At 42.6% G+C, this 19,431-nt stretch overlaps 1 long non-coding RNA gene across 9 annotated transcripts in view; it reads right to left on the reverse strand.

Annotated features, from left to right (window-relative positions):
* The window catches only part of LOC122236616, a 133,322-nt gene that overhangs the window by 70,228 nt on the left and 43,663 nt on the right, over positions 1–19,431 (reverse strand). For 3 of the 9 annotated variants that reach the window (XR_006214705.1, XR_006214713.1, XR_006214715.1), the window contains 3 exons: positions 12,431–12,663; positions 11,139–11,208; positions 6,821–7,495 (listed from right to left, as the gene is read on the reverse strand). This is a non-coding gene — a long non-coding RNA (uncharacterized LOC122236616). Of the gene's footprint in view, positions 1–6,820; positions 7,496–11,138; positions 11,209–12,430; positions 12,664–19,431 lie in introns of those variants that run through there. The other 6 variants (XR_006214707.1, XR_006214712.1, XR_006214706.1 and 3 more) reach the window with 4 other exon arrangements.

Consider the following 19,431-nt stretch of genomic DNA (forward strand, 5'->3'; position numbering starts at 1 on the left):
AGGTTTTTTAAATCCCTGTTTGTTTTACACTTGAAAAGGATTTGTCCTGAAAATTGCCAAGCTGTATAGATACTCTTAAGGGATTTTGACATGATATACACAAAAGATGCCTTGGTTAGCTTCCTGAAACGCAGCCCCCTGGGATGCAAGACTGAAGCAGGTGCTCAGGAGACACCAGGTCCACTGCACAAGGTTTTAGGTTAGATAATGAGGCTAATTACATTCTTTCTGGGTTCTTTTTCACCTGGATGAGAGCACAGTGCTAAGCAAGCCAAAAAGGATTCACCTGGCTATGGAAATATACAGACCAGAAAGACTTGAAACACACTCGTGATTTATAGAAGCTAGAAGCAATTATTACTTGCCCAAAGGAGTTTAACATCGGTCCACTTCCTTCAATATCCCTTCCCTGGCTGGGATTCTATGGAACACTGCATTCCTCTCCACACTTTCTCTCCTCACCTTTGTCACAACCTCATGGAAGTCTCTAAGGAGCTCTACCAGGGTGCTGAATAAACACCCACTGCTCTCTCAGGCAAATGCAAATAGATTGGGCTTAGCAGTTTTAGTTTGTCTGTCACATAGGGTCTATGGGAGGATTAAATGAAATCTTGCGGGGGTACGTGCTTAGTTTAGATCCTGGCATATAATGAGCAGTCACATATGGTGGCTAGCCCCTGCTCCATATAGCACTGAAAAATCTAGCTTTAGCTACAAAAGAACTTAGCAAGAAAACACTTTGTTGTTACAAGTATCTGGTAACCTACCCCTAATTTCACTCTAGTCTGTACTGTTCCTCTGTTGATGCTTCTCCAGAATTCATATGTGAGAAGAATTTAGGCACATAGGTGCTTAAATTAAAAACAAAAACAAACAAACAAACAAACAAAACCTTGATGGTAAGCAAAACACCACCCAAGCATGCGTTGGCTAAGCCCAAGATTATTATTCACTAGCACACTTAGGCTTCCAACCCTTTACAAAGGGTAGAAATTATTTCTCATCATCAGTAGGAAGACTTAAAGTTCTTTCCCAGAAACAGCTTAGAGTTCTTTCCCCGACTTGGCCAGCTGCACTTGAATTCAGGGTTTCCGCCCTAGAAAGAATGTGATTGTGTCCAAGTGGAATGAGTCACTGAATTCTAAGCAGAGAAGCTGTCATCTCTCTAAGAGGAGCAGTGGAGAGTTCCATTTTTATCGTAAAAGAGTGCTCAAAGTGGACCAGGAAGACAGCCATCCCATATCACATCCTCTCCTCCAGGCCTTGCAGCTCAGAGAGGAAGGGAAGAACTGACCAGAAAGAAAGAACATTTGAACACTGGCAACAGGCCACTTGGCCTCGTGGATCTACCAAGTAATCCTGGCCAAGAGAAAAGTCCTTGAGTAATGGTGTGGAACATGGAGCCCCTCGGGAATGTGCACGAAATGCTTGTTGGCTGTCTGTTGAGAGCCCGAAGCCGCACCAAGGCCTACGGCCCTGCTTGCCGCTGACAGCCTACCTCCACCTTCTTGGGACACTATCTATAAACTATGCTCTTGCTTCTGAGACTCTTCACCATCTCCCCAGCATCCGCCATGTGAAAATGAGTTTCTGTCGAGTAGTTTGCTGGAAGACTGAAGTTTTCAGGGGGACTTTTGAATATGTGAATCACCTAAGCTTTTTTTTTTTTAATATCATCACTGAGGATGAGTCCATTTAATTTTGTCAATTTAATTTTAGTTATGTGCTTCCACATAACACTTCATCGAATCATCATACCTACCTTGAGAAAGGTCAAGTCAATCATAGTAACTCCATTGGATGAAATCATATAACAGGCATGTGAAGAACACCCTCTAGAAGGCAAGCTGCCCTGCCGGGTGCTTTGGGAAATAGAAAGCTGAGTAACACGTGGTCTCCACTCTCTAGCAGCTTTTAATCAAGAGGAAAGACAAAGCAAAGTGGGTTATGAAAAGCTTTGGGTTATGTTCCGTACACTCATGGAAAAACATTGGAGGATTATATACAGAAGCAGGACACAATCGTAACTGTATTTTAGAGAGCCCCCCCTGCCTGCAGGATGGAGAACGGATTTAAAGGGAGCAAGCAAGTCAAAAACATGTTAGGCTACTACAATAGTCCAGGCAAGATACAAAGGAGTCTCAACCTAGTGCATAGAATGCAGAGGGAATGCAGAGAATGCATTAAAAGATTTTAATCAGGGAAAATTAGTAGGACTGATGGCAAATGATCGATTGATGAGGAATGCTGAGGGAATGTGAAAAGGAACATCCCACCTAAGCCTTCAGCAGCTGGGCGGGAAGCAGTGACATTCACCCTAGGAGAACACGGCAGAGATGGACAGGGGCACAGAGGCTGGGCCAGAATAAAGGAGTGTGGGAAGCCCTCAAGGAACCATGACACAATGAAGGAGGGTAGACAACACACAGCAGCATTATAGCGGACAAGGTTGGGAAAGCAGACTAGGACTGTGAATGCCAAGCATGGAGTTTAGACTTAATTCAATGAGCAACGGAGGCTTTTTAGCAGTAGAACAAGATTATAGCAGTTCTCTTGGAAAACTAAACTGCTCAACGAAAAGACTCAGATTCCCAAAGGTTAAATAGTAAACACCTAGTTAGCCTCAGCGGTGAATCTAATATGCAGGTGTTTGGACTCCTGGTCTGTTCCTTCAGAGGAGGAAGTTTTCTGGCTTCTCAGAATTCTAAGTACACACTCCTCTCCCCACGAAGTCTTTGCCCTTATTGACTCCTCCAGCCTTTACATTCAGCTTGGGCCCGACATTCAGCAGGCCAAGAGGATGGATGGCTACTTCCCCTATTTCTTCAGTCCACTATTTATTAGATTGTTCTAATCACAAATACTCAAAAAATACCCATAATTGCTAAATGTAGATAATGGTCACGCTCTTTAAGACTCCTTCAAAGGTAGGAATCTAATGGGAATTAAAAGCATGTGGAGTATTGTGGAAATAACAAAATGACTTCCAAACACAAGTTAGTATTATAATAAGAAAACAAGAGTAAGAAATAGATTTTACTAAAGTTTTACGCTGTGCTAGCAATTATTTCAGACATCATTTTGTCTTCACAAACAGCTACCTGATAGGTAAGGAGACTCAACAAACCTAGTCTCCTCACAGACACATGGCACAGTCAGAATTTAAGGACAGATCCAACTCCAGACATTCAGCTTTTAAATAGTCTGCTATTCTTGGGGTAGGGGAGGGCGCCTGGGTGGCTCAGTCACCTAAGTGTCTGACTTCAGCTCAGGTCATGCTCTCATGGTTCATGAGTTCGGGCCCCCAATCGGTCTCTCTGCTGTCAATGCACAGAGCCTGCTCCAGATCCTCTGTCCCCATCTCTCTCTGCCCCTCCTTCACTAGGGCGCGCGCTCTCTCTCTCTCTCTCTCTCTCTCTCTCTCTCTCTCTCAAAAATAAATAAAAACATTTAAATAGTCTGCTATTCTGCCCTTGTCAATCATTTGCTAGAGAAAGTTCAAAAGAAGCTAGAAAGAGCAAGAGAGCTTATTTCTGTACAAGGACGACGAGCAGTGATTTTCTTGTGGCTGTGGAGGCCATTATAGCAGATAGTTGCCTGTTACCCAGAGCCACAGTGAGAACCCACCACCTCCGATAACGTTCTCACTGCAATCTTCCCTGCTATCTGGAAGAACAGGATTCTGTTACACTGGAAATAAAGATCTTGGAGGAGAACAGAATGAGAGGGGAGTGGGCTGCCATTCATGTCACTTATTTTAAATAAGCACTTTGATGAGGCGCCTGGGCGGCTCAGTCGGTTGAACATCATCTGACTCTTGTTTTTGGCTCAGGTCACGATCTCACTGTTTGTGGGACTGAGACCTACGTCGGGACAGCCTGCTTGGGATTCTCTCTCTCCCTCTCTCAAAATAAATAAAGAAACTTTAAAATAAATAAATAAATAAATAAATAAACAAACAAACAAACACTGTGAGGAACAAAGATAACCGGGAAATTCAAGTCAACAAACGTCAACTGAGCACACATGCTTTATGCACACCTGGGCTTGCATGCATGTATGTGCTGGCACAGAACTTGAGGGGAAGGACTGGAAAAGCAAACGGCCAGAGTCAACACGAAGCAGTGGGCTTTCCTGTTAACTTCTCAGGGCTGTTATATTCATGACATCAAATGCTGTGTGTTGGCTCTTTCATTTTACCAAGGCCCTTGGGTAGATTTTTTTTCTTTATGAATGGCATTATTTGCTAAAGCAAATTTAATCAAGAAGTTCCCATGGGAGCAAAATGATGAGCTTTTTAAGCGCACATTTTGTAATTTAACGTTGCCCCTACATCTCTCTTTACCATGTTCATTCATGACCAGGCAATGAACTTTAAATCCACTCCTTTCATAATCCATCTCTAGAGAGGAATGAAGGTTGGGTTTAATGAGAGGTAAGGCTCAAAGGAGAAAGCTCCTCCACTGGATTAAGCATTCATGCTAGCTGGGAAGGAATTATGGAGAAAAGGAGCCATAAGAAATACCTAATCAAGCGGGGCACCTGGCTGGCTCAGTCGGTTGAGCGTCTGACCTCGGCTCAGGTTCATGAGTTCGAGCCCTGCATCAGGCTCTGTGCTGACAGCTCGGAGCCTGGAGCCAGCTTCTGATTCTGTGTCTCCCTATCTCTCTGTTCCTCCCCTGTTCACACTCTCGCTCTCTCTCTTTCCCTCTCTCAAAAATAAATAAACACTTAAAAAAATAATAAAATTTAAAAAAATAAAGCAACATGATAAATCCCAACAATGTGCCAACCCTTAGAATATTTTTTTTTAGGTAGAGATGAAGACTTAAAGGTAGCTTATTCCAGGATACTCAAACCTAAAAGAAAAATTATTTATTGACATAACAGAATTATCTAAGATCATATGAACAATGTTCATTTTTTTAAGTGAGACACAGATCTTTAACAGAAAAATGAAAGAATTATTATCATCAGTATGTCAAATGAGTTGTTAAAAAAAATAAAAAACATTCGGTCTAGGAATCACCAAAGATACTATAAAAAATGATTTATAATACCTCTTCCTTCCCTGCTTTTTCTATAAATAGTACTTTTACATTGGAAAGTTGGAAGGATTTACTATAGAATCATAGATCTGGAAAGAACCTGTCTAAAAATCCACTTTCTTCTAAACAGTAATGATTGCAGACCAGGCAAAACTCATTCCTATTTAACCTTTTCTTAGGAGACTCAGAAAAGGAGATACTACAGTCTTGAAAATGCCTATCAAGTCTATTCCCAACAACCTTGAAAGATCATTTTTAACTCTAGCGTGAGACCATTAAAAACTCAATAATCAGCTTTCAGAAAAGACATTTTTCCTAAATATTATCTTTGGAAAATATATTATTTTTTTTACCTTCCTCTTCTGGTTTAAAAAATACAAATTAAGGTATTTGTAACCTATTTTTCTAAAGCAAAAGAAAAAATTTTTTAGGTAAGTAAAGAGGCCAGCCAGTCCAAAGAAGAGCTTGAGAAAGACTCAGACAAGCATCAGTCTGGCTCCAAGGAGACCCTGTGTCTGCAGGAAGCAAATTAGGAAAGGACTAACTCACCTGGTGAATCACCACAGCTAATCTGCATCTGGAAATGGCAATGCAGGAATACTTAACACTCCTGTGCCTGATCTACAGTCAGGACCTTCAGCCTTAGACTTGAAAAAAACCCTCCACAGCCCAGCTTCTTTGCATCGGAGAAGAAGAAACACGAAGAGAAACCTCCCACTCTTCAGTGCCTCAGTGTGAGGCGATGCATGTTCGCTAAACTTAGTGTGAGTGTCATTTCGCGATATGCACTTCTATCAAATCATTATGTCGGATGCAGAAAACTAAGACAGTGGTACGTGTCAATTACATCTCAATGAATAAACAAATAAATAAATAGAACTGCACTTCACCAAAATAGGTATTTCAAGAATCTTAACAATAGAAAAATTATAATATGAATAATAATTTTTAAAAAACCAGAAGACAGGGAAAGCTGGAGGACACGTGCTCGTTTTCTAATCTGCAGAGCCTGGAATCCATCAATACTGTCTAAAATTTGACTCTGTAGTTTTAAGAAATGACTACATTCAATTTTTTTTTTTTAACAAGTTTCCCTGAGAGCCAATTTTCCTTACAGTAAACATTTATCTCAGCTCCTGCCCCCCCTTCCCGTGCCCGCTGTCTCTGACGGCGCGAGAAGCTTGGCAGGCTGGAAGTCGCCCCAGAAGGAGACCTCAGTGAACGAGGGGCAGGGGCCGGTGGATAATACTGGGCAGAAGGAAGATTCTCAGTTGTGTCCACAGTCTTTCAGAACCTGCTCGATTTCTCACAGTCCCGGTCCACTCGTTCTGCATGTTTCGTTGGTTTTTCTGCCTCTTTGCCTCCTTTCCCCCACTGTCTCCCCATGCTCCTGGGATCATACCTCAAAAAAACAACTTGTACTCAGGGTGTCTGGGTGGCTCAGTCAGTTAAGTGTCCGACTTCAGCTCAGGTCATGATCTCACGGTTCAGTTCGTGAGTTTGGACCCCACGTCTGGTCTGGCACTGTTGTTGGCAGCTCAGAGCCTGGAGCCTGCTTTGGATTCTGTGTCTCCCTCTCCCTCTCCCTCTGCCCCTTCCCCACTTGTACTCTGTCTCTCTCTCTCTCTCAAAAAAAAAAAAAAAAAAAAAAAAAAAACCTTAAAAAAAAAAACCTACTTGTACTCAAACCCTTGTCTCAGGTTCAGCTTTTGGGAGAAGCCACTTGTATGGGTCTGCTCAGGTGGCCACAACAAAATAACTACAGACTGGGGTGGCTTCAACAACAGAAATTTACTTTCTCACAGCTCTGGAGGCTAGAAGTCCAAGATCAAGGTGCCATGAGGGTTGGTTGTTGGAAAGGCTTTTTTTCCTGGCTTGAAGATGGCTGCCTTCCTGCTGTGTCCTCACATGGCCTCTGCTCTGTGCACAGGGAGAGAAAGAAATCTTTTGTGTCTCTTCCTCTTCTTAAAAGGACATTAGTCCTATTGGATTAAGGCTTCACCCTTATGACCTTATTCAACTTCCTCACAGACTTCATTTCCAAATATAGTCACATTGAGGGTTAGAGTTTAAATATATGAATTAGGGTTTGGAGAAGGCACAGTTCAGTCCCTAACCACATTCTAAGACCGGATCTCACAGGGAGGAGACATGTGCTCCATGCTGCTCCCACAGGAACTCTCCATCAGAAGTAAAAGAGCTGCTTAACTTGAATTGGTAGAGGGTCAGGTGAGATGTCCCACTGTCTGCCTACAAGGCTTACCCGAGCTTCCTCAGAGATCACCTTCAGGAGCCACAGGTGAAGACTCAGGATGGCGGGGAACCATGGCTTACAGATCTCCAGCCCTTCTTACCATCTCAGTGAGAGGAGTAGCATCCAGGGAGTGACAATGACAGGAATAACAGGCTATCAATGTACTCTCACCGAAGAGACGAGGTGGCAATTTCTCAAAAGAAAGCCAAGAATAGACACTTAGGCTTCAATCCAAGCCCCAAATACCCAATAAATGGAGGATATAGTTCAAAATATCATGGTACCTATATATTCTTTTTCTCCTATGTGACAAAGTCACATTTTCCTCTTTTGCATAACACTAATAAATAATGACACGTAATTTCGAGGTTATGGTGAATACATGAGATTGCAGCTATTTAAGTGCTTGGTCCAGTTCCTGAGCTGGGGGCATCACTCAACAAGCATGACTTCTCTTTCCCCTTCCACAAAGATGGGTATCCTTCTCCCCCGCTGCACAGGAAACCGGGACTGGGACTGGTCTCTGGCTTAGCCTGAATATCTCATTCACAGGTGTTTTATTGTTGTCACTACCAGTTTTTAAAAACCACCTCTAGGTTCTTGTGTTTCAGATCAAATTTTGTCAAAATGAAAACAAATGAAATGAAAAATGTCCTTTCCCATGGACTTCTTAAACTTCCTGATTTCTACTAAAATGAAATTTGGGATACAAAGCTATCCTTTACCTGATTTGGGGGAGAAATCAAGTTTACTTCAAGTGTGTATCAGTGTGATTGCCCTACCTGGGTCCTGGATTGAACCAAGGGCTGTGTCTACTTTCAGACCTTAGGGTGGGGGTGGGTCAGGTAACACCTGTCATCAGAGAAGAGCCCTGCTTCACAGGGAAGATGAGGCACAGAAAGAAGAGAGGCTGACTCCTATTTTAGATGGAACAGAATTATCTCTACTGCTTCTCCTCTAACTTAGTTAATAGGGATCTCTGTTTCTATAAGTCAATCTCATTTTCTTTCTCTCTTTCTTTCTTTCTTTCTTTCAGAGAGAGAGACAGAGTGAGAGAGGGGCACAGGGAGAGGGAAAGAGAGATTCCCAGGCAGGCTCCACACCCAGCTCAGAGCCCCACACGGGGCTCAATCTCATGACCCTGGGATCATGACCTGAGCCAAAATCCAGAGTCAGATGATTAACTGACTGAGCCACCCGGGTGCCCTAGTCAATCTCATTTTTTAGTTGATCTGTTAGCATCCAAAGAATGTCTCTTTTTCCTTTCCTATTTCCATGCTTCAAATTCCCATCCCGTAGTGATTTCTCTCCTCCACCTCCCCATACATCCATGTATTTCTCATACATCGCTCTCACTCTCCGAAGCCCACACTTGCCTTTTCTTTTCTTCCTATCGGCTTTGCTACACCAAAGCCATTCCAGGACTAGGCTGTCTCTGTGATGCCTTAGTGACAATATAGTGAAAATCTCCATGACAGCTGACTCCCTGGATGACACACAGATCTTAACTGATGTTTGGTATTCCGTTCACACTGTGCTTGGGGCCTCACTGAAAGGGTCTCTAGCTTTTAGAAGAGTGTTCTTTGGCAATCTCCACAAACACCTTGAACTTTCACCCTCCTCACTTCTCTAAAATGAGCAAGAGGAAACTCTTGTGATCCTAATGGAAGAATAACTTAGGCCTGGTAACGATAAACAAATTCCCCGCACCGTCTGACCAGACGAAATATGCGACCCTGACTTGTGACAGTAGCCTGGGTGCTCCTGGCTCCTAGCAGCCCCCTCCACTGGTGCCTGTTTGCTGACTTCCCTGGCTGTGAACTGGGACCACACCCTCACAGCTCACAGCAAACCGGAAGCAAGGGGAACCACTATGTGAAATGGGGTGATAGCCCCACGCCACCAGAAAGTCTCAATGCCAGACTGCCAGCTTCGGCCCCGATGACATCCTGTGCTTTTGTCCACTGGGTGACTTGAATTCTCTCCATGTCTAATGGACGGACCACAGATACCATCTGCCCCATGCTCTCACCCAGTGAAAGAATTTTGCATGAACATTCCAGAAGCTTAGTCACCCAACTTCTGCTAGACTATTTCTAGAAGGCCTTGAGGGACAATGGGGACAGAGCCTGCTCCCTTTTTCACATCTCATTTTGATCTCTTCTTCTGCAAGCTGAACAAATAGACGTGGGTCTTTCCCTCACTCCAAGGTATACATGTTTTGTGAGTCCTGAACTCCTGGTTGCTCTATTCTTATTACCCTTGGGTTTCAAAGCTCGTTTCAAAACCAAAGGTGTTCACAACTCCAGCTAACATTATTGATAATATTACCGATACAATATTACAGATACATTATTATTTGTCTCCATAGTGACAGGCAAACTCCAGGGGCTTCACAAGTGATTATTGACTATTCCTCATCACACACTGGGACACACGTTAGCCCCTATCTAGCTTCCACTTTCTGATTTTTCTCAAATAGCTGGGCAGGGACTGAAAAAAAAGTCACACTCATTTTCTTGCAAAATCAAAACACGCCTTAAAAATGTCAGATTTCCCAGGAACTGTGTTTTTTTGTTTTGTTTTGTTTTTTTTAATTTACTATTACACCATTCCTGAAAAAGAATCATCAGCAAGAACTAAGGAGCACTGAAATTTAATTCAACAAGGACTGGAGGGAAATACATGTTAAAATATGTGGAAAAATCTGTGTGACACAATGAGTCAGACACTACCAAGAATCACATTGAGTGGAGTAAACATGGAAACCAAACATTTTTAGAAGTTTGATTCTGTGTCCATGAGCTAAAATGCAGCTACACAAGTTGATCTTAACGAAAGCAGCAGACCTAAGCCCGTGTCCTTCTTCCTATATTAAGTGGGCAAATACTGGACTCTGGGACGTCTTTATACCTTAGAACCACTGCATAGCAGGCTGAGAATGGGAGGGGCGGGGGAGGAGGCAAGAAGGAAGGAAAAATAGGAAGGATTAAAATCAGCAACAGAACTAACCAGACCTGCTTGCCTCATACAAATGGCATTTCTGCCAAGAGAACAGAAAATGATGATAGAGCGTTTCCTTTTCGATAATCCATCTATCAACTGCCTCTGTTGTGTAGCCACTGTAATGATTTATGCTGTAATTAGTACAACCTTCCCTAGCTATATTCTCTAATGTGAATTTGCAACAAAGAACATAATGTAAATACCCTAAAATAAGAAGGTTCTATGAGACGTAAGCACACAGCCAAAGTTACCATTGCGCACAGAGAAATAAAAAAAGACAGAAGAACCACTGTTTTCTCACTTCAGAGCGTGCAGGTTTTACACAGGGAGGGAGGGAGAGTGATCTGTGGGTTTGTGCTGTTTTTGTTTTGTTTTGTTTTCCAGAAGATAGCATCTGCTGAGAGCCTTTTAAAAATGGAAAGGAAAGCCAGAGCAGGTTTAGCCCGGACAACATGAAGAGCCGTTTTTCCTGAATCACAAACAGCAGCAGATAAAAAGGAGAAAAGTAACTAAAGGTCATCGCACACTCACGACCTTCTGAGTTTGAGGCTTTCCTTTTTCCTTTGGCCACTACGCCGAGACCCATTTACATGTTGTTTTCTTTGTCGAATCAAGAAAAACAGGCAAGCGAAAAGCGATGATTTTCCAGAAGCCCTGCTTGTTTAGTGTCATGGGAATTTGAGGTTGTTGTCTGGTACATTTGGAATGATCTTTAGGGTAACAGTAAAACCTCTACAATGTTTACGGATTTTATTTTCTAGTTTGGGGTTTCTACCATCCTCACTCTTCCAGATGACTTTCAGGCACACCTGGCCCCCTTCCCTGCTTACCTGAAAGTATAATGTTCTAATGTTCTAATGTTCACTGTCCAGGATGCAGCCTTGCATTAATCCGAGAATCCTATGAGCAGAGAAATTTTAAAACATAAAGGAAGCAGGGTTTTTCTCAAAGTCTTATTAATCATATTTTGAAAGGAGTCACCTGGGTGGCTCAGTCGGTTGTGCATCTGACTTCAGCTCAGGTCATGATCTCAGGGTTCTTGAGATTGAGCTCCGCATCAGGCTCTCTGCTGTCAGCCAGGAGCCCATTTTGGATCCTCTGTCCCCCTCTCTCTCTGCCCCTCCCCCACTCATGCTCGCGCGCTCTCTCTCTCTCTCTCTCTCTCTCTCTCTCTGTCTCAAAAATAAAAAAATAAACATTTTAATTAAAAATTCTATTTTGAAAGGGATAAAAGACTTGACAAAATTTTCTTATTTTCTTGTCAAGTAAAAGGCAGGTCTTCGAAACATCAGATAAAATGTATTCAATTTACATCTACTGTGTGCCCAGAACTATAACCAGGCACTGTAAGAGATGTGGCCTTTTAAAACTACAAGACATGGTCTTTGCTCCTACATAGTTAAAAATGTAACTGAAAAAAATTATAGAATAATGAAAAGGCAGCAGGAAGAAGGGAAGTCTCAGGAGGAATAGAAAGTCCAGCAAGACCTTGAACCATTAGGATTCCTGGACAGCTACAGAGAGGGCTGTGGCCTGGGAACAGCGCGATTAAAAGCAAGAGGGAGGGAACGCTGTGAGTTTTCAGGAGTACCCGGTAAAGCTAAGAGGAAGCAAGCAGAGATAGACAATTAACATGTTAAAAGACAGCTTCCATTATTTTAATTCCAGGAAGGTGTCATTCTTCTGCTCACTAAGGCATCAGATGCTTTGAATAGATGTTTTATTTTTTTTTTTCTCATTTACCTCAAGTTCTATTTCCTTTGAGGTACAAATTCTTGGGGTGGGGGCGTTGTTTGGTTGGCTGGTTGGGTTTGGGATGGCAAACTGCCTGCAGGACCAGTAGAGCTTCCTCATAAGCAAAGTGTGACCTCTTTTCCTGCGGAAACCACATGTGAGCAGCACAGGTCCTCACACTGCCTGCCTGCCCACCGTTACTGCCCTGGGGAATCATTATTGGGAGGTGGGGGTAGGGCTAAGACAGGGTGAGAGCCAGATGGACTGGGTTTGAATTTTTCCATTTTAGGGATTTGGTGGGGATTTGCTTGTCAGGATTTTATAAAAGGTAACGTTCTATGAATAACTTCAACTCCATTGGAAATGGAAATAGTGCCAAAACCCATACCTGGAGAGAAGGACGATATTTAGTTCATTAAGCTTTGATAACATCCGTGGAACAATCTCCTTCTTTCTTAAGGCAGTTTATCTCTGAGGAGGCATCCTGCTATTCTGTGTTCAAGTTAGAGCCTGCAGATTATGGCAACACTGTTGCTTCTGTTGTTCGGCTTTGAAATTCAAATTCCCTTTCAATTCTCTTCCTTTAGTGGAGCCAATGTTCAGGTACAGCTGTGAAACAACCTGAAGACAAACAAGGGGGAGGGATTTCTAAATGACAATAGATACTATTTACTGTCCTTCTGTGTCAGGATCTCTGCCGAGTGCTTTACCTGCATTATCTCACTTAATCCTGCCCACCACCCTAGGAGGTAGGCATTACAATCCTCACTTTATAAATGAGGAAACTGACGCTTCTGGAGAGGCTGCATGTTTTCCAAAGTCACATTGTAACAAATGGTGGAGCTAGGATTCAAGGCCTGCCCTAGGCCACCATGCCAATTTCAATATGGAGGGTGGGGGAAGGCAAAGGGAAGAAAGGCCCCAAGGGGTGTGAAATTGACACTTAAGGGAGGCGCTGAAAAGGTGGCACTGGTGTGAAAACAGGTGGCTGAAGAAGAATTACAATCAGAGTTTACGACTGGTGAGAGATACAGTAGAGACGAATGATACCCAGAAAGTTAAATGCTTGGTCTCAGCCAGAAATCATTTGGGCCCCTAAATTCTCTACTCTTATAAATTATCTGAGTGGGATCTGCTCTGCATGGCTACAGATGAGCTGGGGAGAGAGGCCTTCTCAGAGAAGCCAAAAGACTAGAAACCGAGGGTGTTGCCCAAGGAGAAATTGTCTCCATTTTTACACGGGGGTGGAGACAACCTCCTATGTGGAAGTAAGATCACTAGAAGAACCAAGGAGCAGACCATCTTCAAAGCACATTAAATATCTGGAATATGTTGTCATTTTTTAGACCAACAGTGTTGAGAAGAAACCATTTAGAAAGATGATAATTTAAATGTGACAGCATGCTTTTCTGGTACATTAAACTGGGATGGTGCTGGGCCAGTATGTGGATTTAGGCAACTCTCCTGAAGTACTTAGGGTCTTTCCTAAAACCCTAAGAAGTATCTTTCACCATCATAGGATGTTCAGGGACATGCAAAAAGGTTCTAGCCACATTTCCGTAAGAAAGGATTTGAACAGTGACAACGATATTCATGTACATTAAATATGTCTGCTGGAGAAGTCCAGGGAAAAACAGATGCTTTAGAGAAAAGCACTGTTAATGAAAGGCTGGTGTGATGAGTGAGACTTAGCACAAGCCCTGACTACTCAAAGGGAAGGTGCCAGCAGGTACAGTGCAAGGCAATAAACTGACACCCACCCTTTAAAACTCAGTCTCTGGGGGCGCCTGGGTGGCTTGGTCGGTTAAGCGTCCGACTTCGGCTCGGGTCGTGATCTCACGGTCCGTGAGTTCGAGCCCCGCGTCAGGCTCTGTGCTGACAGCCTGGAGCCTGTTTCAGATTCTGTGTCTCCCTCTTTCTCTGCCCCTCCCCTGTTCATGCTCTGTCTCTCTCTGTCTCAAAAATAAATAAACGTTAAAAAATAAATAAATAAATAAATAAATAAATAAATAAATAAACAAAACAAAACTCAGTCTCTGGATGGCACGTAAGGCCTTGAACCCAAGCGAAAGGAATTCAGTAAAGAACATCTGGGTATCTCTGTCTCTTGGGATCCAGGACTCAGAATTTCAGCACAATCCATAGTCTTCGATATCTGCTCTCATTACTAGTGCCATTCAAACCCCAGGGAAACTTCACATTCTGGCCCTGTCTTTGAAAGACACAACAACTGTATCCAAATGCCACGAAGGTTGTATGGTCTATGCCACTGCCAGTTTCAGTGATTGACAATGCTTCAGAGCACAGGGAGGATTCAAGCAGCCCAAGTATTTAAGTAAGGGAAAAACAAATTAAAAAACGTGTCATAATCCTCTCTGATACTATGAAATAATGGATTCTTGCATAATAAACCATATCGTTTCCCACTGCTACTAAGCATCCGTTGTCTTCCTTTTCTTCATGTTCCAAGTTGAGGTTCTGGAGGCACTGGCAAATTAGCACACCACCATTCACAACAGTTGCACGTGGAAGATGAGGGACTTCCTTCCGTATTCAATAGTTCGTGTTACTCTTAAATTATGCATATTTAAGTTTATACTCTTAAGCTATACATAGAGATCCAGACATGACATGCATGAAGCAAAATATCATTTCTTTACGCCCAGCAAGTAGATGGACATTGAACACCAGAAGTAATAATAGTTTTATTTTTATGGTCATATTTAAATGATTTAATTTATATGCAGAAAATTTTAATGCCAGCTCTATTTAAAAGATTCACTGCAATGTATGATAGCCATTAATTCCAATTGGAATTTTATCTAATTTCAGTACATCTTTTTTAATATTTCAGAAAAAAATTGTCCTTTTGAAAATATGAAAAGAGTTTTTTCAGGGTTTACATTTATTTTCATTTATTTTTTAAATGTGTTCAAATCTTTTATATTGTTAGTAAAACTATATTTTATCTTTTTATACTTTAGATCACCGAGGTTCAAAACAAGCTAAAATCATGATAGAAAATATAAAACAAATTCAGAAACATTAAAAGGCTGAAATTTAAAATAGAAGATTTGTTGTAATAAAGAGATATTTGTCAAAATAAAAGGATAAGAGGGACGCCTGGGTGGCTCAAGTCAGTTAAGCATCCGATTCTTGACTTCAGCTCAGGTCATGATCTCATGGTTCATGAGTTTGAGCCCCAAGTCCAGCTCTGCTCAGACAGTGAGGACTCTGCTTGGGATTCTCCATCTCTCTCTCTCTCTCTCTCTCTCTCTCTGCCCCTCTCCCACTTGTGCTCATGCCACTCTCTCTCTCTCTCTTTCTCTCAAAATAAATAAATAAAAACTTTAATATAAAATAAAAGGATAAGATACATTTTATATAACATGTTCATTTGATTTATACTCTTAAGTCTTTAGACTTCTATATGTTAGTCTCCATTTTTACTCTTCCTCTGGGCCACAGAAATGATGGGAGGAGGACTGCTATGCACCCTAAAAAGGAGAGAAACATATAGAAAGACTTTTTTTTTTAATGTGCAGAGTTGTATTTCTAAGACCCTAAACCTCTCTGCTGTGCAAATTTTGCCAGAAGAACTTGGTAAAATAATGGAAATAGCTGTATCTCTTGGAGTCTCTCTCATGAGACAGCTCCCACACACCCGCATGGCCAAGAACGGAGGGAGGGGCTCTAGAAGGAAGGGCCTTTTACTGTTGACCAAAGGGTGAGATGAGCAAGTCCCAGGGGTCAGGAGGCAGAATTCCCGGCCATGGCAACTCCAAGGATAAATGCTCAGCTCATGAGAGGTCAAGGCCAAGTCTCGCATGCCAAGTAGAGACACAGAGGCCACTCTACTGGACCAGAGAGGCCAGGACAGCTGGATTCCCAGCAACAGCTGGGACTGGCAGCAGGCAGAGCACAAGGACAGCAGCCCCCCAGGCAGTGACTGTATTACAAGGGTCCCTCTCCTCCTCTGTCTTCTGGACGATTCCCTGAGCAATACAATAATCATGACACATCAGGGCTTGCCTCTTGAAAGAAATGGCTGTTAATCCATAGCACCAGAGGATTACTACCAGGAAAGTCACCTGGGTCAGGTGACTCCCATAAGCTGGTGAAATCTAGGAAATATTCAGGTTCTATACACATAGATGAAACTATTTTACATTAAATATTATTAATATATCACAATATCCCAAGGCTGGTCCTCAAGTAATGTAAAACTTAAAAATAAAGACATTATTAAGCAAGATTAATCCATTAAAATTTTTTCCTGAATAAAATAAAATACTATTTTGAGATACATAGTTAAAAATCTGGGCTTTTCAACTTTTTAAAATATGTTTTATTAAGAAATCAAAAAGTCTCAAAAGACAATTTGGTTGGTTAGGTTTTTTAAGACATGACAGATACGTTTTACTCTTTTAGGCTGTAAACGTCACAGGCACTACTTAACCAAAAGGAATAAACACACTTGAGAGAGATGCTGCATGCTCTAAATCAAACACAGCAAAGAAAAAGCAATGGGAAAGGATCCTTCCCCAGAGAACCATAAAATGTGTTATGCCTTGTCGGGGCAGGGGCTGGGGGCGGGGGTGATTCTATTCTTTTGCACCATTCCCTTAAAAATAAACTGGGAACTTCTCTCTCTGCCTGGGATTTTTGCCTCTGGGAGACAATTCCAGTTGAGAACTTGTGTCCAGTCATGAATGAAAGTGTGAGAACTTTCTAGAATAATATGTTCTGTCATTTCCATTTCACAAAGAAGCTTTAACTCCCTCAGCCACATTTAGGTCTGTCCAGTGATGCTGGAGGTCCATGAAGGAGGTGGCTTTTCCCAGATGGGTCCACCCTAAGCACATGAAGGGAACTGAAATAGACACAATCAGTGGAATTGTCTGCATGGTTACTATTTCTCCCCTGTTACAAAGGAATATTTTCATCAGACCATTTAAATAGGCATAATATTTATCACACATGTTAGCTCTCCTAGAACATTTTAAAAGGACTCTTCCAACCTTTTGGAAGACCAAAAGGTCTTCCTGACCTGCTTTAAACAATGATGCCTCTCTACCTAATCCTTAAGAGACAGAAAACAGAGATTCAGAGACATTGCCATATACTCAGGGTAGGCTAATAAATCCCAGTCTGCAAATACAAACAAGCCATCTGTCACCTGTGAGAGCTGGAAGCCAAAGGGACATGAGCTATCACAATCCACTGACGTTGAAGTCCAAACCACAAGGCAGCCTGAGTAAATTGGGGACTCAAGGCCACCCTGGAAGGGCAGCCACACTTGAAGCCCAGGTGACATTTCCTCCAACTGCGTCAGAAACACATGCTGAAGTCTCCACTGAGGATCCAGTAGGGTTCTGTATTAGGGCTCTCCAGAGAAACGAAACCAACTGCTACACACACACGCGCACACACACGCACACACAGAGCGATTCATTTTAAGTCATTGGCTCAAGTGATGGTAGGAACTGGCAGGTCCAGGACGGACTGGGAAGTTCCAGCAGGAGTTGATATTGCAGTCTCGAGGTCACAGACAGACTGCCAGCAGAATTCCTTTCTCTTCCAGGACCTCGGTGCTTTCTCAAAAGCCCTTCAATTAATTGAACGAGGCCCACCCATATCGTGGAGGTTAATCTGCCTTACTCTAAGTGCACTGATCGAAATGTTAATCACATCTAAAAGGTACTTTCACAGCCAGTATTTAGACTCGTGTTTGGCCAAACAACTGGGCCCCATGTAGGCAGGTTGACACACAAAATTAACCTCCACAGGTTCCAGCAAGCCTGGGCTCCCCGCCAAGATGCTCCAAGCTCTGCAACCCATTTGCCAGGTCACTTAGCAAGGGAGCTAATCCATCCTGCACAAGGACAAAGTCACCCCCCACGCCCCCTGGCACCATCCCAAACACAGGCAAGGATCCCAGAGCCCCAGACAGTGCTCAGCCGCCTCAAATCCCAAGGGCAGGTTTCTCCTCCTCAGAGCACAACACCCTGTCTGAACATGGAAAACGGGGTTCTTCTATCCCGTACCCATGCACGGACCCCAACAGCAGACTCTCCCTTCACAACTGCCTTGAACAAGAGTTGAACTGAACAATCAATGCAGTCACACAACCTACCCATCACTTTTAGTCTCTCAAACGTCCAAACAAGACAGTCTTAAATATTTATAAAGCACTCAGATCCCTGGATTGCTTAAAAACTGAGCACTTTCAGCATCCCAACACTTACACATACTAGCAAATATGTTCACTTACTCTCTAAGCCTACTCTAAGTTTTAGAAGTCAAGCCTTTCCCTACTGTTTTTGATAACAGAAATGACAGCAGAGTGAAAACACTGATAGAAGAAGATCCATCTCAGGCTTAGAAGCCACCGTGTGAAACGGGTCCAGGCAGCCACAGGGCTCATCAGGAGGCAGAGAACAAAAAACAAAACAAGAGGGAAAGCACAGAGCTCTCATCGCCTTAGAGCCGGAATCACTTTCACACACACAGGCTTCATGAAGAGTTCTGGAGGCTAAGGGAGAGGAATGTTGGTCAGCAGAGTGAAAAAAAATATGAACAGCATCACCACAAGGGATTACATTTTCCAAATTCTTAGTCATTCTCCAGCAAGACAACTGCAAGCCACTGTAGCATCATAATATGAGTTACTGCAGATCCTGGTAGCACGAGAGAAATTAAATTAGTCCCTCCATTCTTAGCACAATAGATTATTCACAGGGTAATGGACAGTTGCATCACCCAAGGAGCCTTGTTTTAAACAGGGAAGTGGCCATCATTTCTGCTTCTTGCTGTCTCTCCCCTAAGAGGGAAGCTGAACAGCAGGAACAGCTAATGTTGTGTACCTTGTTATCATCATCGGTAACTAACGTCTACCGAGCATTAAGGGGACGCTAAGTGCCTAGGAGAGACTAACACGGCCAAGAGGGCCCTCGGCCTAATTTTGGCCCCAAAACATCAGCAAAGACCAACCACCAAAATCCATAGCAAAAGGATACAGCAGACTTGCCTCATCAAACCGAAAACTGCCTGATTACACAACAGGAAAAAGAAGTGGCCAGAAAAGAACTTGAAAGAGGAAAGCTGATTTTTAGAAATGTGTCATTTCTTTCCTTTACCCATTGACCTCTGCTGTAGGATGTTTTTAACAAAGGGATAATTATTTACAAAAATGGCCCAAGGCATGCTAGCGAAAAGACCTGAAAATTATTAAAGATTCCTTGCAGGACAGAGGAGGTTTTGATTTCTGAAGAAGGAAAAAGTTCTTCATCTTTCAAGTCGTAGTTAGAGTCCCTCATAAAACCGAAAACTTCTAATAACCCTGTTGCCACATCTTGAATTTGACAAACAAAGGAAATTTCCTTAAAA

Source organism: Panthera tigris, chromosome A1 (genome assembly GCF_018350195.1).
Source record: "Panthera tigris isolate Pti1 chromosome A1, P.tigris_Pti1_mat1.1, whole genome shotgun sequence".
NCBI lineage: Eukaryota > Metazoa > Chordata > Mammalia > Carnivora > Felidae > Panthera > Panthera tigris.